The 27,975-nt window shown below is 39.1% G+C and overlaps 1 protein-coding gene across 1 annotated transcript in view; it reads right to left on the bottom strand.

Moving 5' to 3' along the window:
• The window catches only part of ptprfa (protein tyrosine phosphatase receptor type Fa), a 374,997-nt gene that overhangs the window by 298,777 nt on the left and 48,245 nt on the right, over positions 1-27,975 (bottom strand). Inside the window, exon 2 of the mRNA XM_030726596.1 lies at positions 18,851-18,937. The gene's annotated coding sequence lies outside the window, so the exon portion shown is untranslated. The remainder of the gene's footprint in view (positions 1-18,850; positions 18,938-27,975) is intronic.

Genomic DNA, 27,975 nt, shown 5'->3' with positions numbered 1-27,975 from the left:
AACATCAATACACTAACGAATCAATATCAGTTTTGAAAATACTGACGCAGGCAACCTGCAGGGCTCCATCAAGTGCTCCACAGGCTCTGCAATTAAAAGTAAACTGTAATTTTGTTTCAAGGGTTTTTACTTCACTAAAGACCCTGCAACAAAATTTACTTGAACACCTTTGGAAATAAATGCACCGAGGCTATATTTATATTTATATTAGTGTTCCACTTTCCTGCTCACTATATTTTAGAATAACAAAATTTGTGTAGTCCATCTGCTAAAAAAAAAGACTCACACACTGTATTAAAAGTACTGCCAGCAACTCCAGCCTAACACGTTACTGTATATAAACAACGGTTACAAAAAGAAGTCCAACTATGTGGAAGTGTATGGGAAAATGATTTATGGCATCAGTAAGCAGTTTACTAAGGAGTTTATAGACTCAGTTGCTAGTTTCAGATCTTATTTAATGTAACACGATGTTCATTTTTTAAAATTATGGTCTCATTCAGGGTCATGTGACCATAATGGTGGGGTAGGAAATGCTATAAGGTAGCCATCACAGCTGTAGTTGTCATAAGGTACAGTGAAGGAGGCAGGTTGTGGACCCAAAATGCAGGAGTCAGAATGTGAACAGAAAATATAGTTTTAATGCTGATGATTCAAACAGAACTAGACTAGGAACTGGAACAGAGCAGAAACTCAGCACAATGCACGAGGGACGATGCAACAAAGAACTAAGGAGAACTGAGGGCTCAGAGTACACACACAGGAAACGTAGTGAAGGCAGGGAAAACTGAATCTCAAGAACTAAAGTGCAAGTAGATAGAAGCTCTAGTAAAAAACCAAAATATCATTAGAAGAATAAAGAAAATCATAATACAAACTCTTTAACTAAGGACAACAACGCAAACTCAAAGTGGACAGGACTAAGAATAAACAAAACTGAGAAATACAAAGATGAAGAACTAAACCCAGGGTTCATGCCATTAGTTGATCGCCCGGAGCCGCACCGGGCTGAGAATTTTACAGGCTCACTTTTGGAACTGTTCGCTATCACCACAATTAGCAAGCCAGCGGGGCTATGACGTCCGATAGCCGGGGGACCCACCCACCACGCCCTGGTCGTCTGATAGCTAATCAGAGCCACCTGTCACTTGTCGTCTTGCTTCACAAAACCAACACCAAAATGCTCAGCTCAACTAAACTGGAGTTCACCAAACTGATTCTAACACTGCCTGAACTCATGTGCATGTAAAGCTGTATAAAATTATGTGACAAATAGTCATAACTCACTTCTTTGACTCATTAAAAATCTTCCACTATAAGTTGTTTTCAGATTGGCAGTCCAGTCCTGAACTTTTCTATACATTACCCAATGGTGCATGTGAGTCACAAAAGTCCAACAACCAGATAGTAAAAGTTCTTTAACCTGCCCGCTCCAAAAGACCATCTGATGATGATTGCATGGATTTGTGCAGATAGGACAAAAGTGCTGGAAAAAATTGGTGTTTTTAGAGCTAATGGGAGGTTGTCCTATGTCTTGCCTCCTGCATGCTCTGCTTGCCTAAACCAAACCTCTGGAGTATTTCCAGCAGTGAGATGTGTGTGTATGAAGCAGACTCTCTCCTGTTGAGTGCTATAGGTGAGAAAGGATATCTCGGGACAACGCCCCAACTTGATTCAACATTGTCAGGAGTTCATGTGACAAAAAAGCTACAGTGTCCCTTTAGTTTCTGATGGTACTTTATTCACCAGCAGTGGAAAACATCACCCTGTCATTTTTCACTATCAACCTGATGCCATCTTTCTGTGACAAAAACCACTAAAATAGCTGTATTAATGAAAACAGCAGAAGAGAAATTGCCACCATACTGACAGGCATGGATGAAATGGACACAGCTGCACTGACACTTTTCTGGCATGAGAAATGTTAACTGCTTCTAGCAACCATGACTTCACCTGAAACTGAAACTGACACTGACTGCAGAGATACTGCACTCAGCACTGACTGCTGTGATAAAACGAAAATAAAACCACATTCAAATCTTGTTTCAGGCTATGTTAATGTGAAGACTGATGATTAACACATCAGTCTTCACATGTTAATGTGCAGACTAATAATTCAGTCTATAAGAATAACTCCAGTGATAAACACAACATAACAGTTTTCCTTTTTGATATTAAGTAAAGGTTACCGAATGCGCTGATCTCTCTGCACGGACTGAGTATAACATCATTTTCTGCTTTCTGCTGGTGGCAGTTAATGCTGGGAAGGTATTCTGCAGTGTGGACACACTAACGGTAATCAGTGTGGTTGTGTTGCCTCATGAGATTAGCAAAGTCACAGAGTGGAGATTTATGCCTGGGCAGCGTGATGCACAGAGTGCCATTATCCTCCACAGAATGCATTAACATTTTCTTTCTCTAATTACAAATACAGCCTCTGTTCATCAGTGGATAATTAAAGGTCTGTCTAAAGGTTTCCTGCTGGCTCTGACAGTCACACACAATGCTCTGTGAGCTGTTGCTCAATCTGAGGAGACTTCACAATCTGTCCAATCAAACCTTCTCCCCAACACTTACTTCGCACAGCTGATACTTCCACAAGAGATGGTGAGGAGAAAGAGCTGCTCTGGACATTAGGTCTGAACAGCAAATGTACAAAATAGAAACAAGACTCTTCTCTTTCTACTGACTATCTCAGACAGTAAGACATAATATGATACCAGACGCCACACATGATCTACTTCGGTCTTTAGACAGACATTGGTAATATGTAACCACACCAGAGGCTGATTCCACTTCTCGATGTCCAAAGTCGTCCTACAGGCTGCCATCCAGTGCTGCCTAGCAACATTCTCCCCTGACACAACCTTGCAGTCTCCTAATCTCTTTCAGATTACACCTTCTGCATAAGATACCTGTGTGCAATTTCAGGTTACCACGTCACACATGAGCTGGCTGTTGAACCGGGATAAGCATCCAAACGATGTCACAAATTGTGGGGTATGTTCAATCTGAAAAAAACATGCCACAGTTTCCAGGTTGAATTACACGTTTTCTAGAAATATATAATTTGGTGGGTGTGTCACAGATGTTACACAATGAGCAGAAATGTGCATGTAGGCCCTGCTATATTACAAAGGCAGTGCAAAACTGCCATAGTTGTAAGAATCTTAATTTCATGTCTTTCCATTCAAAAAACAGTTTTGCTCCTTTTTGTCACAGTTGAAATGCTGCCAGATAAAATGCCGTTAACTCAAATTCAAGTTAAGCACTGAAAAACTTTCTCCTTTCAGCAGATGAACTGAAGTGTCACACTCTGAATGTATTCTGTACAGCGAAGCTCCCACATCCAACAGAAGCAAAAGTGATCAAAACACATTGTCGGGTGCGAGGGATTTAAAGGCTTAAATTACAGCAGCTGCACTTTTGAGAAGCGGTGCAAGCTCTCGTCTGTGCGTGAAAGTCAGAGGTGCAGCACATTCATCCACCAGCCTGAACTTTGCTCACTTGCCTTCAGCTTTGCTATGCAGAAGATACACTTGCTACATTAGTTCTGGACATACACAACAGGTCAGGTAAGGTCAGTCTTCAGTTTCAATAGATGTTTCACCATAAAAAAAGTCAAAAACAATCTGTAAATTCATAGTCTAGCTGGTCTAATGACACTATACAGGTCAGACAAGTAGTTTCATCAGTATGAAACTTTGTCCAGTGGCCAGTTCTAACTGGTTCAGGTTGGTTTTATTATCAAAAGGCCCCCTGATTTAATCCTGCAAGGTAATTATTCCCTTCTGTACACCTCAGCATGAAACAAACAGGTACTCAACGTCTTTGTGCTCCAACTCTGTGCATTCTGGGTATTAATACTTAGAAAATCTACATGTCAGCACATGTGAAGGATGATGGCAACCTTGATGTGTGGGGAAGAAGCCACAGCCAGGCACTGTGCTCCAACGCTAATACTCACAACCTGAGCCACATGACTGCCACAACAGGCTCCTGTATAATTCTTCTCATGCAGTCAAAAGCACTCCTAATATCCACAGGAATCTAAATGTGTTCATCAGTGGCAATCACCAGCCCCCTCTACAAAACACGCCTGATGATCTATGCTGATGATGTTTTCTAGTACTTCATAACGCCCACATAGTCCATGGATGTGCCATGCCAGGGGGCCATAATAATGAGGTGATAACAACCCACATGTTTGTTAGAGCTGATGCTGCAGGTTGGCAAAGTCACAGTGAGCTCCACATCTACTCACACCTGTCTAGGCTCTCTGCCCCGACATGAGAGGAGCCGCAAAATGAGATGTGATGACAAGAGCAGCTGCAGCAGGAAAACATATTCTCTGCTGATGGTACCGTACTGATGATGATAGCTGATCAGTGGTTTCAGATTGTAACCAATGTGAAATTATACTGTACTTGTAATTAAAATAGATGTTTACTTGTTAGTGTAGGATTGATAAAGAAGCCGTCACTGGTGGCCCCTTTAGGGTTAGGGTTAGCTTGTCTTGTAGCTTGGTCAAAAGTCTCATATAGTTTGAATTAGTTTTCTGCTATAAGCCTTTTTCAAACATACAGGAAATACTATAAAAAAAAAAGGGACGGATGTGAACTGAACTCAAACCCTAACCCTACATGGGTGGCCAACAAGGGGCAACATCCTAAGCTGAAAAACGATGCCAATGTAAAAGTGATAAAAACTGCAATTCCTTCTATACATCCCACCTGAGGCTGGCTCCTAAATGGAGTCAATCTCAGTAGACTCCAATGTTAAAAAGCCTTAAATAGAAGCATTAAAAAGCATATTTAAAGTACAAAAAATTGTTTTGGCCTCTATGGATAGTTTCCTTTTTCAGAGCAACTCTGAGTGGGGTTAAGGTTTCTGCTAAGTATCATCCAGTACTTGGAGTCATTAACCTGGACCTGTTGTGTTCTGATGAGTGAAATTCTAGTATTTTATTAGTCTTTTACTTAGTACTAATTAACCAATAATCTTTATGAAAGCAAATTGTTAACCAAGATAACTAGTGTTAGCTGATGAATTAGCACTCCACCCTGTCATCCATATCAGGTTCCTTTTGGGTTGGAAACAAACAAAAACAGCACGCTAATTTGCAAGTTTCAAAATGCAGAGTCCAAAACCAGCAGGTGTTCATGGTCACCAGTGATTGACAAGTCACGGGCAAACTAATTAGAGGTAGCGCCAGGGTTGTGTTGCATTTAGCCTCCCTACAGGTCTTCAAATAAGATTTCTATTTGTGTATGCCAAAAAGGTGAAAATATAAATGAGTAACCTTAACCCAGCCACAGCTTCTGGAGGAGATGGAATTTATATGATCAATCATAGCAGAAAACAGCAATATGGGAACCTATCGGCCCTGTGGTGTTTCCACTGTAGCAAGCTGACATCCAGGCCAAGGCTTTATGATCTGAATACAGAAAGTAAAGAAAAATCTAAGCCATATATTTATTTATTTGGGGTTCAAAATCCCTAAGAGCAAAAATATTTTAGAATTTAGGTTTAGAATCAGTCCACAATCAAGTGAGAATGAATTAATCACCAATCAGTGACATCTAACAGTGCAGTCCCACGAGGATATTGTCTGCATCAAAGTGAAAGTCCCAGTTTTGCAGCTGATGATCTCAGAGTGTTGTTCTGAGTGTGTGACAACATTATGGAGGGGATCCCTAGAGACAGACCTCTAACATCAAACAGAAGTCTCACTCTGAAATCTCGCAGGAAGACAGTTTATGCGGGAAGACAACAGTGTAAACATGAGTAAAAACACTAGAGAAAGAGACGAGTATAGAAAGTGTATCTTGCTGTGACCTAAAACATATAGGAAACAAACAACAGCACATTGTTTGATTATGACTACAAAATGATGCAGCGCACATGGTGAAGCTTGCACTGACTACTCTGAAGGTCGCCAAGTTGGGACTAGTGGCACCCAAATGGATAAAAAACAATCCTCGCTGTTCTGCATAAACTGTTGGGTTTGAGACTATTTGAATGGAATGATGCTGAAAGTAAATAGAAGAAATCCAACTTCAGATTACATTTTGAGAAGAATGCCTAAAAGCGATCAGAGGCAGACAAAATTAAGCTAATGTTTAATGAACTTGCATCAGTACACATGAAGGCACAGTAGGATAATATCAAGAACACTCAGTAAGAAAAAGATGTGAACCTGTTTGTGTGCACACTGTACTCAATACAGACACAGTTACAAACATTTAACCAAATAATAATCATTTAAACTCCAAAACAGGGAACTTAGGACCCAGGTTTTTTAACCTGGGTTTAAACCACCTTTTACTTTTTCATTCATCTTAAAAAAAGTAAATTTAGCTGTTACCAAGACACACATTTTACTCACTGAGTGCCATGCTTCCTTTATTCTTTGGCATCCTCTTCACTTCAGCTTCTCAGAAGGAAACAAAGATATTCAGACTGCTCCACTGATGTGAATCTCCATCCTCCATTGCAGAGGACAGAAAAAAAACTAATTTTATTATATTATTCTTAAGAAAATATGATGAATTCATTTTAAAATGTCAAGATGTTTAAAAACTGCTTTTGTATGTATAAATTCATTGTTTGCAGGTACATGTAACATGACATAATTATAGGAAAGCCTCTGCTGTGTGAGGCTTGTTCAGTCGAAATGTGAGGTAGCTGTTGTACTGGGTGCACTAATGAGCCAGTCGGCTGACCAGCTTGTTGTGTTGAAGAAATGACCCTGTTTCCAGGTCCAAGCATCTGCTGCAGTGGAGGAGGCTCTTTTTCACGTGCTGCATTACTTTAGCCCATGTTTTACTAGACATGAGAATCAAAACACTACTCAGATGTCACTTTTTGGGTATAGCATGTCTTTGAGCATAATTGTTAGGAACTCACTATGTGACCCAGATACCAAATATTTTAATGCCTCAGAAAAGAATCACTCTCGAGCCAATTAAGAGTTCAGCGTGGGCATCAACTTGGGATCAGGACTTTTTCACAGCAAGCAATGCACACCGCACTGCAGCCTGATAATTAAGCTTGTGTTGAGGATGGGGTTATCTCTCAGTCGACTGCTTGGCTGAGGTTTTGTCCATTTTCATGCCCACTGTCTTCCTCCTGCCATATGACGACATTTGTCTTTGCCGATAGTGGAACCTCAGCATGCACTTTTATGCAATTTAACCCTCATCCAACATCACCCATGTGCTAATATGTTTAAATTAGCCTCCTGATAGCTCTTTAGGTTTTAGGCATTTGGGGTTTTTTGGACTTTGAGGTTTGCTTATTTAATTATTCTATGAGATTCGCAGCCTGGTGCTTATATTGTTTCTTTTCAATATATTTAATCATGTTTGCAGTTCCTACTGCCTTCGTTTAGTTTTAAGTTCGTCCACGTGTCTGTGTTTTCCCTGTTATCACTTCCTGTTTTATTTTGTGAGTTGTTGTTCTTTGTGCTGTGCTTTTAGTTTTGCTTCCTGTGTATTGTCCTCCCCAGCTGTTTCCACTTCCCTCGTTACCTGACCTGGCATGTATTTGCTGTCTGTTTCCCCTTGCACTTTGTTCAGTCATCTCTCTAGGCAGTGTGTTTCATTGTTTCATGTTTCTCTGATATTTATTTGGATTATTTGACCCTGCTAAGTTTCTCCCTGTTTTTGGATGTTGTGAGATGTTGGGTCGATTCGACCACTCTATCTGTACACAAAATCATTTTGTTAATACCTGATGGTATACACACATACACATACACACACACACACACACACACCAGATATTAACAAAATGAGGTAGAAGGAACAGAAATTTACTACAGTGCATAAAAATCAAGACGAGTCAAAACAAAGTACTGCAAAACTGAAACTCATCACTAGAATAACTATAAAGCAGGAACCCAGAAACACACACAAGGAACAAAAAACATTGACAACTAAGCAGCAAAATCCAAACAGGGACCAAGATTCAAAAACACAACAAGAACTAAAGAGTTGCATGACTAGAATTATAATCCAAAATTCAAAAATGACATAAAACCTCCAGTTAATTCAAGATGACATTGGAAATAACCCAGACTAAAGTGACTCAAGTGACTCTGAAACTAGCAGGTGAAGCATCAACATAGAAAGCAAACTAATATTCCACACAACGCTCATTTAGCTTTTCTTCTTTTGAGAATGATCTAATTACTTGTTTGTGGAAACTGATTAAAAATTGATGACTGAACTGTTACAGAAACTAATTTTAATTTTTTTTCAGAACCTGTGTTGTCTCAATGTGTTTTCTCGGTGTACACTTGACTTCACAGTGACGTATGCTAAACGCAAAGTCCTGCTGTTCTATTTTTTCTCCATTACTTATCAGCCATAAACATAGACAGAAAATATATAGCTTATTTAGTCTTTTGATTGGGACATCATCTATGCTTTGAGGAGACGTGTTCCCTGTCAGGGTGAGATACCTAAACTAATTGATCAATGGAAAGTGCACTGAGTGAGAAAGAGCTTGTAAAGTCAAAGTAAGTCTCAGTGAGTGGATGTGGTGGGATTTAGAGGAGGCAGAGATGGGAGATGGTGTCTTTGATCTTTGTTCAAGGCAATGTATTCATCAACTTCTAAAGGTGGTGCAGCACTCTAAAGTTTACTTCCCACTTCTGCTTGTGCTCTTCGATCATCCAGCAACACGCCGCTGGAGAAGAACGTGCCTATATGAGGCTCACGCAATATATTTATTTGATGTGTGGAAATGTTTATGTCTGGCTTTGATGTCATTGAATCCTAACGCGCCCTGAAGCAGCATCACTCAGAATGCAGCTTTGTTTACTTTTTAGAGTAAGTTGGATTCAGTTAACTTCAACTGACTCTCCTTTAAAATGTATCCACTTATCTCTAGAAGTAATCGTTCTCAGTCATTAAATTCAGCTAAATAATTAATTAATTATTGCTCCACTGATAAGATATTTATAGAAAGCTCTGATAACTGGTGTGTCACTGACAGTTAGCTCTTCCTGCTTCCTGAACTGTTTTAAAATCATCATCAGGACCCTCACAGGTATGAACGTCAACAAATACCAAAAATTTAAAATAAAAGTAGGAATAAATTTATGTCATTTAATGCAAGAAAAGTGTATTAAAACTGAATATGGGCATTAATTAATTATACAGCAAACAAAGTAAAATTAGGCATATTTTTCAGCTAGATTTGCTAAGCACCTAATTTTTCTAGGAGCCTCTGGGGGCGGCCATTTCTGTCATGGGCCTGGCAGTAATAAATGATGCAAAGTTCAGCCTATGATACACTTTGAATGACAGACCACTAATTTGCATAATGAAGCACAACTGCATAAAGAAATGTAAAAACATAATCTGAACTTAAACAGATTTAGAGTAATAAATAGGTGGGTGGGGTGCAAAGGGGAAACCAATACTGACATAAATAAATACAGAAACTCTTAATACATACAAATACAAATATTAATATAAAACCATTTTTTTTAGTTATTATTATTTTGACAGTTTCAGTCTTCCATACACACATCTTAGCAACTTTAAAGTTTGTACTTTTTTACAAGGGTTCCAAATGTCTTATAAGCACAAAACAGCCAAAATAGTAACATGAACCCATATGTGGGCCGGTCTGTAAGCTTCAAGTACGCTAATGTTGTTCTGCTCTGAGGTATTGGTGGAGTTTTCCCCTGTGCTCTTTATTTTGTCCTGGCTCCGAATGTAACAGATGGCACCAACAATGGGCTTTAAACCGAGACCAGCAGGTGGTGTCACACCTTATAACTTCCATCTTTATAAATACTGTCATTTATACTCCTGATACTTCATGCGTCAGTTTTCCAGTCATAGTTTATCAGCAGAAGCCTTGTTTGTTTCGTCTTCTTACAATTTAACAAGTTTGCAGAACCTGATTTGAATAATATGCTGCTCTTTTCTCTTTTCCATCACTCAAAAACATCAGTCAGCTGTTATATCAAATTGTGCCAACCGTTCCATCTCTTTTAAAGGGAAGCACATTGTGATATAGGATCGCAGCAACATGTGATTGAAAATAACTGGAAATCACTACAAAAGGAAACTCTAAAAAAATGTCAATAAAATAGAAGAGAGCAGTTTTATTTCTTTAAATATTCAGGCAGTGGGAGGACAGTTTGTGCTTACTGCTGGGTTCCAAACTAACTGGACAAAGACTGAAAACCTTTCCTTCCTGATCTGAGGCAGCCGAGAGAACCCAGACAGGGTCACCGTACCAGAGTTGGTCACATCACCTCTTGTGATCTGTCATGGCCAATGTGTCTAACAAGGCAGCCGGCTGAGGGCAGACAGGTAAGAGGAGTGAGCAGTGTGACCAGGAGGCTGACACCTGTCAAATTAATGTCCTCCACTACGAGCCGCTCGATAAACTTTCCCAACAGGACCTGATGAAGGATGTGTTTCTACTGTTCTCATCGATCTCCCGCTCCAATACAAAACTCATCTTGTTGCTCTAATGTGACACAGCTCAGCCCACCTTTTGGCATGCTCAACCAATCACAAACAGATTTCTGTTTCCATTTCCTGTCTTATATTTAATAGCATTTTTATATCAGCTTTAGCTAGTGTGTATTTGCTCACTGTTGTTATTTCTTGCTTTATTTGTCTGCGTAATTATTCAGTGATGCTTTGTGCAATGTTGTGCCAAGATTTTGATTGAGTGTGTGTGTGAGAGAGAGTGAGAGAGAGAGAGAGATGTCCTGGCAGTGTTTTCTGCTTGTATGCCAGTGTGTGTTCTCACCAAGTCCAGTAAATGGTCCAGCTCCATGTTGAGGTGTGTGACTGGTCCAGGTATTAGTCATGTTGTGGGAACCAGAACCGATTTACACGCTTACATTTTTTTTTTTGGGGGGGGGGGGGGGGTATCATCTTTATGTGGACCATAACATAAATCATACGATGAAGGCTTGTTTTAGGGTTAGGGTAAGGCCAGCAGTCATGTTTGATATCAGAGTAAGTCTCCAGGAAATGAATGAAAGCCAATATGATGCCTTCTGAAGTCAAAGATACACACACACACACACACACACACTGTTGTGCGTAAGTGTTGCATGTGTGTGCTGTCACGGACACACAGAGTCAGCTGTAACCGTTGACCACATCACTCCTCACAGCAATATGCCTCACCATAACCCCTGCCCCCCTTTCCTGAGCTAGAAACTTCCATATTCTCTCTTTATCTGTATCCGGACACTAAGAACCGATTAAGCACCTCACTGCTTCTATCTGCTCAATGATGTGTTGTTCTTACTCACTTTCAGAAAACCGAGGTCATTGTGTTTGGTACCCCTGACCTCTATGACCTTGGCCCCTTAAAGATATATAATAAACCCTGTGCAAGGAACTTGGGGGTGATCCTTGACACAAATCTTAGTTTTGACAAGCACATTAATACCGTCATCAAATCTAGCTTCTTCCATCTTCGTCTGCTTGCAAAGGTGAAGCCATTTCTCTGTTCCACGGATTTTGAGAAAGCTATCCATGCTTTCATTTCATCTCGACTCGATTACTGTAACAGTCTCTATTCAGGTGTCAGTCTGTCGCTACTTCGTCGTCTGCAACTGATTCAAAATGCAGCAGCACGATTACTAACCGGCACTCATAAACGAGACCATATATCCCCCATCCTTGCATCCTTACACTGGTTACCAGTCAGTTTTAGAATTGATTTTAAGGTTTTATTATTTGTTTTTAAGGCGTTGCATGGGTTAGCACCTACCTACCTCTCTGATCTTATAAGCCTGCACACTCCCATCAGATCACTGAGGTCTGCTGAGCAAATGCTCTTAACTGTACCGAGGTCAAGATTAAAACATAGAGGTGATCGGGCTTTTGCAGTCGTTGCTCCGAAATTATGGAACAAGCTGCCCCTTCACATCAGGACCTCCCCTACAGTTGACATCTTTAAATCTCGTTTGAAAACCCATTTTTATTCTTTGGCTTTTAAATCAAAATGAGTACTGGATACATTACTGATGTTGTTTTCTTTTATTTTTATTTTTGTTTTTATAATTTTATGCTTCCTGTTTTAACTATCTCTTTTACATTGTGTTTTAAGTTATTTTATTTATCTTAAATGTACAGCACTTTGGTCAACTGCTGTTGTTTTTAAACGTGCTTTATAAATAAACTTGACTTGACTTGACTTGACTTGACTTTTACTGTTTTTTTCTGTACTTTCAGTATGCCTCTTGTCCCCAACCCTACCCCCACCTTCCTTGGTCAGCAGCTGATTAGCCAATCTGCAGATTTTCAAATGTTATTTTAAAAATTTGAATAGTTTTTCCGCAGAGAGTGGAAGACTTGCCACAAGGTGGCAGTAACATACCCAGAAGCTATTTGCCAACTACTATTGGGAAAAAAGCCAATAACTAGCAGTGATTTGATGCTAATATACAAACTCAAAGGCCACAGAGTTATTAGTTATCCCTTACTAGTACCAGATTGGTCATAAAGGGATGGACATGGCCAAGAAATTGAGACTAAGACAAGCAATGTTTTACCAGTCTTCTTTTATCCACTTTGGTGAGCCTGTTTCAGAGCCTGTTGGAGACATTATATGTCTCAGCTGGTTTGGGAATATCTTTGTGCCCTGCCAGAAGAGCTGGAAGAGGTGGCCGGAGAGAGAGAGGACTGGGCTTAGACTGCTGTCCCTGCGACCCAAATAAGTGGCAGAAAGTGGATGGATGGATGGATGGATGGATGGATGGATGCCTTGTGATTGACAAATCACCACAGTATAAGTGTATAGTATCCTTGTTTCTCATGTCGGATCTCGAGTCAGGTCGAGTCTAAGAACCTAAGATAGTGAATGACAAAAGTCAAAGGGGACTTCAGAAACCCATAGATGATGTCATGATGGCTATGTCCATCTTTAATATACAGTCTGTGTACTTGCCGTGTTTCTAAGAGTTTCTCTTCTCTAACAAATAAAGTCTGGTTTGCAGTTTTACAGATTGCTGTTGAACTGCTGTCAGTGGCTCTGCGGATATTTCTCATTAAATGTTTTCCAGCGTGGTGATGGGGTTTTAATGTGACAGTGTGTGGTGGAATGCTGGAACTGCTGCTTTTTCATTGATTGGAAACAAATGTGAATGAAAACTTTTCTATTACAGCAACAAAGAGAACGTGAGAGCAGCAGAGCTACATGTGTGTGAGTCATAGAGACAACCGGTAAACAGAGTAAAGCATCAAAGCAGCACTCGATATCTGATAAGGAAGATAAACTTAATGGATGGACACAGCGTGAGTTCTCTGCCAGCCTGAGCCCTGAGTCATGCTGGCAGGTGTCACGTCTTACAGCTTCACTGGCTTTCATTGGGAGGCCAAGCTTGTCATGTTGAATTAAATTTTGTTTTTGAATTTTTATGGGGGGAGTCAGTCCAACCTGGAGTACATCTTAACATGTCTCCATGCATTTCTACCTCTAAATATAGGCAAAACTGAAGTTATAGTTTTTGGACCCCCTAAACTTCAGACTGGTCTAACAAGATACTTTGGCTGGAGGGCATTTCCTTGGCCTCCAGTAGTACTGTGAGGAACTCCTGAGTCATTAAATAACACAAATATCTAGGACTGCCTTCCCTGACTTGCATAATATTATCAGAAAATGGAAGATCCTATTTCAGATATTTCAGTTCATGCTACAGCAAGAGCACAAACAGGGACTAGAAAGAAAGATATTTCTCCCATTGGTTCTCCGTTAAATTCTTTGAAATTTAAAATCCTTCTCCTCACATAAAAAGTCTTGAGTGATCAGACCGCTTTATCCCAAAAGGACACTTTGCGCTCAGAGAGCAGGCCTATTATTTTGTTCCTAGAGTTTCCAAAAGTAGAAAAGAAGCAGAACTTTCAGCTCCAAGTTTGAGTTTGGTAGACACATACTCTCTCTATCTTTAAATTTAGACTTCAAACTTTTCCTTTTTTGAACTTTCAAGCTTTCCTTTTTAATAAAGCTTATAGTTAGGACTGGATTAGATTACCCAGAACTACTGTGTAGTTATGTGGCTCATGGAACTCCTATGAGCATTCCTCCTGTCTTTCACTCACAGTGAATTTATATAAAATGTCATTAGCTTTGTCTTTTCTCTCCATGCACCCTTCTGCCAGTGCTCTGCATGTTTCTGATCTGAAGTTGCAGTTTCTCATCGTTTCTCTCTCCACTCTGACACAGACCGCCACCCTCCCTCAGCCAGATTCTCTCTCTTTAAGGGAGTTTTTCTTCCCTACTGTCACCAAGTGCAGCTCTATGGGGAATTATTGGGTTTCTCCTGATAATATTATAAAGTCTTGACCTTACTATTTGATCTGCCCTGAGATGATATATGATATTATTTGGCATTACCAAACAACAATGCTCTGAGCTGAACTTAAGATCTTAGTAATAAGGGCAGACGCCAGCAAACATAAACACATTGTATATGCTGGTGCAGTGGAATAAATAACCCATCTGCTTTAATAATATACTCTTCTACAGTATATTCCTACATAAAAGGCAAAACAGTGGCTACAAACTTCCACTGTAGAAAGTTAAGATCTTGATATCAAAGACAAATAAAAACTGCTCAAACATACTTAATTGGAGATTAATGGCTTGATTTATTGTGTACTTTTATTTGTAAAGTTGTAGTATTGATTTGTTTGTGATATTTAAACGCTGCTGACCCTTTATCGTGCTTCTATAGAAACCTTTAGGGCAAAAATGTATAGCAAAATATGCAACAATCCTACAGATTAACATTATTAGCATCTCCTTTTCATGAAGAATCCGAGCTGCATCCAGCATGTCATTTACTTCTGAGAAATATGGAGACAACTGTTAAAGACTCCAATAAAGAAAAAGAAGCTGAGATTTAAAGAGTCACTGATGCACTCGGGATAAATTGGCAAACTCTCTCTTTACTTAGATTCTCACCTACACTTGTTACACATTAGAAAAGTTATAGGAACACAACTTAAGAAACCTCTTATTTGAGTGTCAACATATTACTCTGACACCTTTCTATACCTATATTTCCTCAGTATCATCCACTGAGCTGCTCTTTAATAGCCAGCACTTAGCAAATGCTTCTGCGCGTGTCTTCAGGTGTTTAAGTGTAATAATAGTGGCAACACATTTATATTCATGAAAGCAGCTTTCCTGATACAGAGGTCCTCGGGGTGCACAGGAGAGAAGGCACTCCTTGTGTGATGCACAGCTCCTACACCAGACCAGCAGAGACTCTCTGAACCTGCCAATGCAATGCTTGTTTGCCCACATGCCATTAAACAGCACACTTCAACCAGCAATACTGTCTGTCAAGAGCTCCTCTCAATTCCAGAGCAACGAAAATTGTGTCTATTTTAACCTCACCATGCTAGCAGAAAAAAAACAGGCATGGTGCTGGTTCAGAGATATATCTACATTTTTATACTCTTCCCAAACAGGTCTCGTAGACATGGTTTGTATCTAACAAGCTCGCAGCAGTGAAAAGATAATAAGGAAATTATTCGTTTGGCATGTTATAAATGTGGAAAGATTTGTTGTCCAGTAATTACTCTGACCTTCTTGAACAATAACCCCAGCCACTACGACATCACCCACTTCGCATCAGTTTTTTGGAGACCGATGTGGGTGAAGTATTATTACATAGCTATTATTATATAATTATTAAGTACTCAGCTAAGGCTAGCAAGCTTGGTAAGAAAGTTGAAGCCATAAAATATGTGAGTGCAATGCACAGACAAAAACATTTTCTTAATTTGTACTACAATTTTACTCACCAAAACTAAAGAATAAGCTTCTTGGATGGACTGTACCACAAAGCAAGGTATATTATTTTCCATTAAAATGCTCCAAATACCAAAAACAGCGCAAACACAGCAGAGCAATCCACTTCAGTGACTCCAATTAAAGGAGTTCAAGCCAAACAGACAGCAATCTGCTACAGTCCCCACACTGAGACACCTGCCAGTTAAAGTGGCCAGGCCTTTAAGTGCCCCTTTTAAGGGAGCAGGGGGTAGCTTTCTTACCAGGTTTGCTAGGGTTAGCTGATGCATTGGCTTAATTTTCCATCCCAGAGGTTGGTTCATTTACATCAAAACAACTATCAATTCCTAACCTTAAAGGACAACTAATGCATTTTTAAACTTGAGCCCTATTTTCTAATTAAAATAGGGACAAAAATGAGCTACTGATTAAACGCTGAGTGAGGACGCAACATCAGCATGTTAATGATGCACAAAGATAGTATCTGTGTAAGTGTGTTTTTTTTTTTTAATCATTGTATAGTCCAACTTCTCAATGTTCCCCCCACTCCTACTTGGAGGAATGTCTCTCTTATTCATGTTTACACTGTTGTCTTCCTACAACAACGCACCTCTCACCACATTTCAGAGCAACACTTCTCTTACATGTCAGACATGTCCTTCTCAGTAGAGATCCTTTCCATCTTGTTGTCAGCCTGAGAATAACAATCTAAGTCTGTTACAGGCAGTCTTACTTTGACATGTGCATTTACCTTTTAAAGTCATTTTGCAGTTTGCTGGTAACATTCTCATTCAATATTGGCCCAATCCCAGCCATTTCTGTCACTATAAATTATTTAGAACCCAAAATAAGGTTTAAAATAAAGTCCTTTACAAAAGTGCTTCATTAATTCAATCAGTGGTATAATTGGAAACATTTGTTAGCATCAGGGTTTAGCTTTTCAGCTCTCTTGCAACTAATGGTCAAATTTTTCACGAATATTGAAGAAATTCATAGGTGCTACTTTGATACGCTTACTTAAAACAACCTGTAGAATTGCATTAAATCCTAAATGTTTGTCTTCTTTTTCATGGCCATTCTTCTGTATCTGTTCACTGGTCAGGACATCACACTCTTTGGAATCACTAAAGAGATAGAAGAGTCCATTTTTTCAAATTACTGTCTCCCATGAAGTCAGCAGTTGGCTACCAGTAACAGTTATTTAGCACCACGGCCATTAGCATTAGCAAGCAGTTGTTTGGTACATTCAATCAATACCGAGAGGAGACCCCTAAACCCCCACCCCCAGTTGTACGTTCAGGTCATACGATCACACATTGGCCTGTAAAAATTCTCTGGCTAGAACCCTGTCCGAAGTTCTTCTAATCAACATTTGAAGCTGGTTCCAAAAGTGAGTCAATCCCCAAAGACTCCAATTTCAAAATGCCCAACTAATCACATTTAAACACTGTTTTGTCTTCTGTGGATCATTTCCACCTTCATAACAATGTTGGGTGATTTGCATTTGGAGACTAGTAAGGGTTAAAGTTGCCTACTGTGGATCTTCTTCAGTAGTACAAACCCTCGAAATTCTTCAGTCAGCCTTTGGTATTGTTCCATCCCATTTAACACAACTTAAGATGGTGTTAAACACAAGCAGTGCTCTTCTGACCACTGCTCTTCTGATAATGAAACCAGAAGAGCAATGGTCCTAATATGGAGCCCTGGGGAACTCCCTTGGATACTGTGAGAAATGAGGAAGAAGCAAAGTGAACACACAGTGTTCCAGCTGATAAGTAAAACCACCAACAACATTTGCAGATAGGCTAATAATGTGTAGTGTGCTTGGCAATATGGCAATGTCAACTGTATCAAAACCCTTTGACAAATAGCAGCACAGTATTTCTGCAGTCCATTGTATCAATAATGTTGTTCACATTTTAATAGCAGCAGTTATTATGTGTATTGTTTAATAAATCCTGAAAGTTGTGAAGAAAGAATAGAATTGAGAAACAATTTAGCTGTGGGGCTGTAGTTAGTTAGCATCTGAAGGATCACCTTCTTTAAACAAATGGAGAATATGGGCAGATTTCTATATGACACGGATCTCATTGTTCAAAAGGGTAAGATTAGAAATATAAGTTAGTGGTTTTGCTTAAGAAAATTTGAATCTAGTTGATTAGGACCTGCAACTTTATTTAAATCCAACAGATTCATGGCTGTGTGACCCTCCAGGACATTCAGTGGAGAAAAGGTAAACCACAGATTCAGTTCGAGGGGTTAGAGAGAGCCTCCTGTTCATTAAGCTGTTTTCATTCTGGATGTAAAGATTTTAAATTAAGACTCTGAAGAAACAAAATGTTCATTAAAGCATTTAAGAATGACATATTTGTTCAGTTAAAATACCAGAGACTTACAAAAAAAGCTGGCCTCTCATTTGTGGTTACATTCCCCTAAGAATATTTTATTATTTTCCAGAATTTCTAAGAACCATTAAGGTGTTTAGTAGTTTTTAAGACGTCAAAGTCCAATTTGTCCTTTTTAATTAAAGATGTTGAACAATTTCTGAGCTGTCTAAAAATCTTCAACAGATTTTGTTCTTCTGGCCAGAGCCCAGGCAGCATCCCTTTCTTTGAGGAGACTGGACAGCTGAGGAGAAAACCAAGGATTGCTTAAGCCTTTTACTCTAAACAGGGGCATGTTTATCTATAAATTTAATATATATATTCATTCATATTAATGAATATAAAGGACAAACTGAGAACGCATTGATTATTTTGTTTGACTGATTGATTCATTCTTCAATCAGTCAGATGCTGACAGTAATGACAGCCATCATATAAAACAAAGCCCAAAGCAAAACCTTCAAATTGCTGACTCCATCTGATCAATATTCAGCACTGGAGGGCTTTCTGTTTGAGCATGGACAATCAGTCTTTCTGTTAGAGATACTAAGAACTGCTGTTTTTCATAATCATAATTCAGGATTTTCACTAAAGTTATTTTCTCTCCATCAATAAAATCCAGGCTGCAGCATACCAGACTTAGCTTTGCTAATGGAGGACTGTTTAATACTTACGTTTGTCTGCCTGACATCATTGATACACCTGATACTGACATGCCTCTGTCAACTTTAATTCTTTGTCTCAAGAGTCTTCATGCGCTCCTGGAATGAACAGAACATCAAGTCGATTACTTTTATTTTTGCACAATACCCACAGCAGCAAGACAGTCTTTTGTGTTAGCAAGCTGTGGGGTGAATGTGACTAAAGTTATTACAGTGTTATTACAGTGTTAGCATCCAGTGTATGTCTGCAGGCCAGAGATATGCCACAACTATAAAGCTGAGAGACATGGATGTAGTAAACCAATAAAGAAGAACTGGAACTGTCTTTTCATGCCACTGTTTATGCTAAAATACAAGCTAAACTCAGCTATCGTCAGCATTCACTGCAGTTACACTTAAACAAAAAAAATCCATGAGACAAGTAATTTTGGAAATGGCCACAGAAAATGTGCATTGTATAATGCAACTCCTTCTTCTTTATTTGATTGAAAAAAAAAATCAACTGCGCACAATGATCAACATCTTTTACAGGGCTGCAAAGATATTCATAGAATTTGGGTTACAGTGCATAACCAACATTGTTTTTTGTCTTAATTTCACCCGGCAAGCTGACACGGTCTCACACAAAGTCCTTAGCCGTTCATTTGCAAAGCCAACATGTTTGTCAGAGTTTAAGTTAACACAGATAATGTCTGATGAAAAACTCCAGACTTTCTTTCATCCTTCTATTTGGATGAACAACACATCTAGTAACACATTCATGCTGCCTGGATTTATTGTTAAAAGAAAAAAAAATAGCTTTATTAGCCTTCCTGAATCCAGGCTGGGTTGCTCCTCCCTTTCTTTTTCCTCCTAACCAAGCGCCCTCATTTGGATACTGATAAAAATTGCAGCATTAGACCTGCCTGAATTTAACTGAACTTTAAAATGGGGGGGGGCTATTGTTACAAACTTGCATTAATGCACTGCAGACATCACAGTCTGTAAAGGACTGTAAGGTTAGCTTAGGTGTTTTGAAAGATAATTTGCTATTTTAAGGTCTATGTACCGGTAGTCTAAATTAATTGTTGCACTGCAGTGATGATTCTACACAAGTATACAGCAACATGCGGCGCTACATAGCAGTAATATGATTTTAATTGCACAATACAGCCTCGGCAGTTGTAGATTTGTATTTGGAGATTTGATTGCTGATAGAATCCAGATAACAGCAGCACTCACCAGGTGTAAATGACTCTGTTATCACATGTCATTAATAAATCCTTATGTGATCACATCTTGATAGTAGCTGCAGATGAAGACTATTCTATGCAGGAAGTGACAAGTCTAATCTCAGTATTCATGTATGAAGTTGTGTTTTTCTGAAGTGATTACTTTAAAGTTCTGTTGAAAACACTAGGAATGTGGCTCATAGCTTGATGTAAAACCAATAACCAATTTTTTTAAAAGCCACAATAGAGTCTTTTGACAAAACTCAGTGTCAAAACATCTCAAATGGTTCATGAGCAAGAATAGGCCAATCAGAGGGTACAATCCAGTCCACTGGATGGCTTTGAAAAATGTGAAAATGACGCCTTTATTTGAGGACTTTTGTTGCAAGTGATTGAGTCATGAAAGAAGATCTGGAGACTGTTAATTCATCTGAGTTAATGGTCATGGTTAATGAATCATGGTCAGTTTAACAAGTCTTAATGTCTGACAAAAAACATTACCCATGGCCTGCCATGTCCCTCAAAGATGGTTAAACTGAGGAGGTGTGCAGGTGTTTTTTTTTTTTTTTGATCGATATTCATATTAGGGAAGGCCAAAAGGTCCAAAAATGAATTCAGTGAAGCTCTGTCTTCAACCTGCTCGGTCCCAGACAGTTTTTTCCTACTCTTGTCTCTGTATGATGTCACTGAATGATAACCCTAAAATGCTCTTCTCAGCCACACATTTCTGGCTGTGAGCAAAGAAGCCTCACCTACCTGCTGCTCAAATTTCCTGCTGTCATGGGTAGTCAATGAAAAGGAAGCTGGCCCATAAAGAGACAAGAGCTAAAACGGCTTGTTTCAGACAGTGTAAAAACAGAAGCGCAGAACCAAATCATGAAAGCTACTCGTGTCGAGTCCAAGAGGAAAGAGTTTGGAAAACAAAGTGCAGTAAAAGAAGGGGGACAAATTTGTAAGTGTAGACTAGACAATGTTTGCAGAGATCTGAAATTTTTCATCCTATCAAAGAATTATGCAGTTTTATTACTGAATTATTCAAAACTTTTTAAATTACATTTCATGTTTTTAAACAGATTTTAAACTTTGCAAAACTGCTTTTTTTTTCCAATTTAAAATTATGGCAGAAATGTGAACCCCATGCTTTAAAAGTGTCCATGTATGATGAGTTGGGACTGGCAGACCACCTTCACTATTGCCCACCAATAGCAACACCTCATACTTATTTTTGAAACCCCAAGGGCTTCGACAAGACAGACGTCTGTGATGACCAGGATATGACAATTGGGCAAACTGCCCAAAAGACATTGCTGCATAAAGGATCAGCATTTCAGTACAATACCAGCTGTTCAAAACGGACCTACTGCATGTGATTTCTGGCTTGTGTTGGCTAACCCTTTATCAGATGCAGGAACTTCACAGTAGAAGCAACATTGCCACTTTCTAATAATTTCCTTGGACAGTAAAGCATCCATAGCAGGATTATGTGCATCAGCTTTGCCTGTATAATTTACATTTTGAGATTTGAATATGATGCTCACACAATGCTGGAAGGTATAACTCAGCACAAAGCAAAAACAAAAGCACAGGTGTTGCAGTGGCAACATCCCCGCCGGAAAGACTTTCTAGCTTAAGACCTTCAAATCCAGCGACCAATTCTCCCCCTGCTGAATACGTTTAGAGAAGAAACCACAAATCCTTCAAGGATTGAAAGTGCCTACCTCCCCCACACCTGCACACAAACAAAGCGAGCATATGTCTCACTGCTCTAATATTAAATTTTAAAAGCTGCCTCAACAACTCCTTCCCCATCTCATTCAGACTGCTTCACATTCAGCTGATTAAATCCTCCCAGATCCAATCAGAAGGCGGCAGCATGTGTCTGTTTGTGTATTTATCACTCCAAATTCACTTCTATTGTCCCAGTCATACAGGTTAGTGCGATTTAAATTGCTTTACAGATGTATGACAGAAACATATATGACAATTTCAATGCAAATACTAAAACAATTTAAACAATTTGAGACTAATGAGACAAACATAACTGTCAAAAGGGAATAAAACATTTTAAACATGAAAACAATGCAAAAGCAATTAAAAGAAACTCTTGCACCCGTCTCACCTACTGCGTGAACATTTATTAAGTTGTAATGTTTCAGTCTGACATTCATCAGGTTCATGAGCAGCATCTACACGGTCTCATATTTATACATGCATAGGAACTGCCTCAGCAATCCCAACATTCAATCAGAGGACTGCTGAGGCTAGTTGGACTAATGAACTCAGTGCACATATGTCAAACAACAGCATTAGCAAGATCATCAATATCTGAACATGGCAATACAGCCAGATCTAAAACACAAGTCAACGAGTTTAAAAGCAAAATTATAACTGCTCCAAAACAAACAAACAAACAACTAAAGGGACAACATCAGTAACATTTCAGGGATTTGAATCTGTCCAGTTAGGAATCATGCACACACTGATGTGCCATCGTGGAGGGGTTGGACTACCTGTGCACCCTCTGTAGGGACAAGGTATCGCCTCGTGCTCCCAGTAGTGACACTGACCCTTGCCAAATACAAAGCTAGTGAAAAAAACAGTCAGAAAAGATGAGGAGGGAAAAAATGTCAGTGGTAAACCATTCCTGTTTTGGGGGTTGTCTCTTGTTGCCCCTCGAGTACACCTGTTGTTAATTTCATTAACGCCAAAGCAGCTGAAACTGATTAACAACCCCCTCTGCTACTTACCTGACCAGATCAATATCCCACTTTAATTGACTTGATGCTGTACTCTGATTAAAAAGGGTTCCTTTAATTTTTTTGGGACAGTGTACATACACCCAAAGAGGATTTGTTGGTTATTTTTTCTGAAAAGAAAAAAATACCATGGACCAGATGGTCGTGTAGGTTTTGAAGACCAACGTCTTTATCTGCGCACAAACTGGTTGAAATTTAATGCTACTGGTTGACGACTGATGTACATACATGCAAAGTGTTCATTAATCAAAGTAATCTCAGTAAATCTTTGAATGTAATTATTGAAATGTGTATATGAGAATGTTTAGATGTTTCCCATTGAACAGAAGAAGGTCAGATAGACTGAAATGTTCTATTTACAAGGTGTTTTCCTCCGATGCACCTCATTCAGGTATACACACATTTTGTGCAATAAACATAAAAACAACAAAATTAATCATAATGAAAATTCTCCATGAGATTTCCATTGTGTCACTAACATCTCCATCACATGTGCAGCTGGTGGACGCGGCTGTGAAAGCAGTCATCGGCTGAGAGTCCCATTGGAGCCTCATTAAAACTGACATCAAACTAACAGTGAGGACAGCGAGCCACTGAGAAAAAGGCACAAGGGGACTAAAGGTAAGACTGAGAGTATCAAACAGCTAATTAAAGGTGAGGCAGGACTAAAGGGCATGGAGAGGACAATGACTGGCTCATTATTTACAAGTCTTTATCTGCTTTTTAATGTGAAAACCAGACCCAAATTGCAACAAATTAGTCTTGCCAGAGGTTCACAGGAACATTAAATCATTAGCAGGTCTGACCTTGTCGGTGTTGCTACGTTTTATAAACTGCAGATCTCATTACATCTTAGCCACACACCTTGTTATTCTGCACCTACATTTTCATAAACATGCACAAATATGGAATATGGGTGATGATAGGTAACTGAGCACAGAAAGTAAATCACTTTATTAATGTAGTACATGCAGTTTTTGTCAGTAAAATTATTTGAAAGCTTTACATACTAATAAAGACACTAAACTCCATGAAATGATCCCGTGAACCAAGTTCTGTTACAGCATCTTAATGGACTGGAAATGGGAAAAAAATGGAAATAATTTTTGATGTGTGTCAGATTAGATCCCCCACCCCCCACCCCTCGATTGTCAAAATATGGGAGTAAAAAAAATAAATATTCTATAACATAGGGTTAGGGATAAGGCCATCACCAATTTTTAAATAGTTTATTTATTTTATTACACTTCAAGTAGTACGTTTTTTAATTTTTTCTATGGTGTCTTTTTTTCATTTTTTATCTACTTATCCAATTCCAGGTGCGAAAATTAATTTTATACATTAAAAATACATAAAATGCGTCCTTAAAAAAAAAAACCGCGTGCTAGGTAACAAATCACCAAATATTTTACTAAATTTCAAAAAATTTAAACTAGTATTGCAAGCTATTGGTTACAAAAAATGAGAATTAACTCACAAAGTCAGAAAGATCAAATTCAAAAAGTAAAAAACTTATCTGTTACTGGTACTCTCAAATTTAAAAACTCAAATTTCCAGAGATTAAACTCACAGATTTACTAGAAAGAACTGTGTAATTTTTTCCAACTTCATCGCCCCACAGAGATGAAATCAAATTAAACCCTATTCTGCAATTGAATTTAACAAAGGGGGGCGAGGAAATTGATGATTATGGTCCTGAATCACCATCGGAAGCATCTAGAAGAGACATTACTGCACAACGGGGGAGAATAAAAATGATGTAAAGATATCACTGGTTACATCATATTGTTGCACATCAACCAAATTCAAGCTCTTTAAAGAAATGGGAACTCAGGCTCAGTAAACACAAAAACCCACTGATTCTCTTCTCAGTATTTTCTATACTTTTAAAAAGGGTGACTGGATAACATTTACAAGTGTCTGATGACACAAGATTATATTTCATTAAATCAAGGGGAAAACATGGTGCCAATCAACATTTTTAAGTCCCCCAAGAGGGAGGGGGTTACATAAATTCCTGGTGATGCTTTGTTAGCTCTGTCTAAACCTTTAAATGTGTCATGTGGTCAATCCAACTTGGCAGAAAGAAGAAATTGATTTCCTTTGCAAAAAAACACTTTTTTTTCTTGTAAGTATATGATTTTTTTTAATTTTACAGTATATTGAGTTCATTTCTCATGAATTTACAGCTTCAATCCCAGAGAATAATCCAAATTGTCTTTATCATTTTTAACTCATGTCAAATTTTTCTTAGAATATTATCCCCATTTTTTTACCATAAAATGAACATAATATACTATCATAAAAAACTAATTCATGTACCAACTTCTTCTTTCCTCATTTTCTCTCACATTAATTTACTCACAGCCTCTCAGACTGCCAAATCTATGGAGGGACTTGATTCTAAGGCTGGGACGCTTCAACAGTAAACTACTGCTTACAAACGGATGCCTCCCTATCAATAATTTAATAATGTCAAAATAATACAGAGCTAAATTTGTGAGGCCGGTGAACTGTAAGCTTCACTGGAGTTTTATTATAGGCAGGTGGAAACATGTAGGAGAGTAAGAGGCAGTTGTTAAAAATGTGTGTATTTAAATTAACCTTTCAAAATAACTTGGCTGTCATTTAGTCACCTGGACACATGCTGATCTAATTTTTCTTCAGCTCTTCTAAATAATTCTCTTTTAATTATGTACCGAAATTAAGGAAATTCTGCACTCGGTTCCATTCAATGTGACACAAAAGCAGCTCACAACTACTGCTTGAAATACTACGTCTTAAAGCAAAAATGGCCACAGATTTTTCAAACCAAAGCTTTCTCATTAGTTTTGTAGGGTTCATGAACCCTAAACACTCAAACTTACATCTATACATCAACACCCGCCCAAAACATTTGATACGAGCTGCAATTTTTAGATAGATCATAATTACTTGCACTGTAAATGCAGCCTTTGATGTGCAGCCAAGCCTGGTTGAACTTCAATAATTTGTTCTCACACAAATGAGGATCAGTCTACCCTTGAAAAATTATCTCACCGAGGTCAGAGTCAGTTCAAGATCATGTGCTTTTCATGTTGTGGAATGAGCAACCAACCAAATTAGATCAAGTTTTCTTCACTGTGGTTGGTCACTGTTTTGAGGGGGAAAAAAAGTTCAAACGGCCGATTTTTGTCGATTGAAACTTGAGTAGAGACGGGCAGCTGAAAACATGAGAGCTGGAGAGTCATCTGGCAGCCTTCCAGTCAAAGGCTGGACGAGGTAACCTTACAGTGGTGCTACCCAGCTCCAAATAATAGGCACTCTGTGTGTGTGTGTGTGTGTGTGTGTGTGTGTGTGTGTGTGTGTGTGTGTGTGTGTGTGTGTGTGTGTGTGTGCGTGCAAAGGAGAAAAAGACAGAGCATACAGTAAGATACTGGAAGTTCTGCCTGAATATGTAAACAGCTGTACTAGTGCATTCAGTATCTAAATTTGTCTTCTGAAGGAGTATTTTTTTTTTTACTGCATTTGTTTTAATATTGCAGTACTGTTGAGGCATCAAATTTAAGCTAAATAGCTGAAGCTGTTCTAAAACTTGCATCTACAGGTTCACACTAGAATTTGTTTGTTCTTCTGCCAACACAAAGGCGTGCTTTCAGTGCTTCAAAGCAGAATTTCATGAATCTTTGTGGAGAGGTGATGCATGAGCAGAAGAAGAAGTCATAAAATTTTGATGCAGATCCAAATCACTTTACTGGAAATATAAAGTAAGGGCATTAACCTCAGTGGAGGATGTGTTCTCAAAGCGCGCTTCTAGGGCTTGTAGTGCCATTTAACTGTCAGCAAGATTAGGCAAAACCAACTGAGTCGGATTTCATGCAACTCAGTGAGAGGGAGGTGGTGCACAGGCAAAAGAAGAATCTGTTCATCTTTGGTGTGGACCTGGATCACTTTCTTTAATTCAGGGCATTAGCATTGATGGAGCATGTGCTTGCTAAGTGCCTGCTTTAGTTTTGGAAAGGCTCCAGTCACACAGGCCTAGAAACCAGTCCCCCTGGAAACCATCATTAGAGAAAATGTGTAGTTCCCAACCGGTTGGCGAGTGGCTGCTGGAGATTGCTGGCAGGCACTGGGTGACATTGGTCACAAAGAGGCATGCAGCTCTGCACCAGAAAACTCCTTTCCATTGCTTTGGTTGCTAGTAGGTTGCCACAGTTGCCCATAGTTTGCATACAAGATGCAAACACTCACCAAGTACTTGTCAAGCAATAGTCAAACTGGGAAAAGTGCAACACAAACCATAAGCTTCAAACTCATCCAAGATTTGTAGTAGATGCACCTATTTGAAAATCCTATGTTGCCTTGTTCTTGAGTTATCGTCTTCACAAAGTTGGGTGTCCATGCTGCCTGGCGAGGTGACAACAAGACCCCGTCAGCTTTTTCAGGCTGGGGTGGGTTAAAAACTTAAAAGGCGGGGTGGCTGGGTGGCTTAGTGGTGAAGCCAGCACTCACATACATATGCCGTGTTGCGGTGCGGGCGGCACGGGTTCGTGTCCCGGCCCGTCACCAATTTGCCTGCGTGTCTTTCCCTGTATCTTTCCCCCACTTCCTCTCTCTCTCTCCACTGATGATAAAAGCCACTGTGGCCAAAAATGCAAAAAAGAAAAAAAACTTAACAGGCCAAAGCAATAAAATCAAATAAATCTTGGAAACAATTAAGTAAGTAACTAAAGATAAAATATGTAATGTCTATGAGGCATATTCAATCAAAACCCCGACTGAAGATGCAGGTTTTTAAATGTAGAGATTTCAACGTATCCAGCTGCTCTCCTGTTCTCCGGGTCAGACTGTTCCAGCAGCTGTTCCAAAAGCCTCCCTAGAGATTCCTGTTCTTCCTTTTGGAAGGAGAAAACTCATGGCTGGAGGACCCGAGAATCTGTACTGGTTTATACACTGTAACCATGTGAGGTGGAGCAAGACAATAAGGTGTTTTACCACATATTTAATCTTAGCTCAGCTCAGGTTCACCTAAGATAAACCCCTCTAGTCCCATAAGATGATTGTTTTTAATCTTCTGCACACAAGTTATGTGCCTTGTGGGAACAAGTTATTTATCTTGTGCATACAAGATAATTAAATTGTAGGAACAGTTAATTATCTTGTGCACATGGAAATTCATATGCTTAGCTAA

Source organism: Archocentrus centrarchus, chromosome 4 (genome assembly GCF_007364275.1).
Source record: "Archocentrus centrarchus isolate MPI-CPG fArcCen1 chromosome 4, fArcCen1, whole genome shotgun sequence".
Classification (NCBI taxonomy): Eukaryota; Metazoa; Chordata; class Actinopteri; order Cichliformes; family Cichlidae; genus Archocentrus; species Archocentrus centrarchus.
Note: the sequence above shows the minus strand (reverse complement) of the source record. Positions and strands in the feature narration are given on the sequence as shown.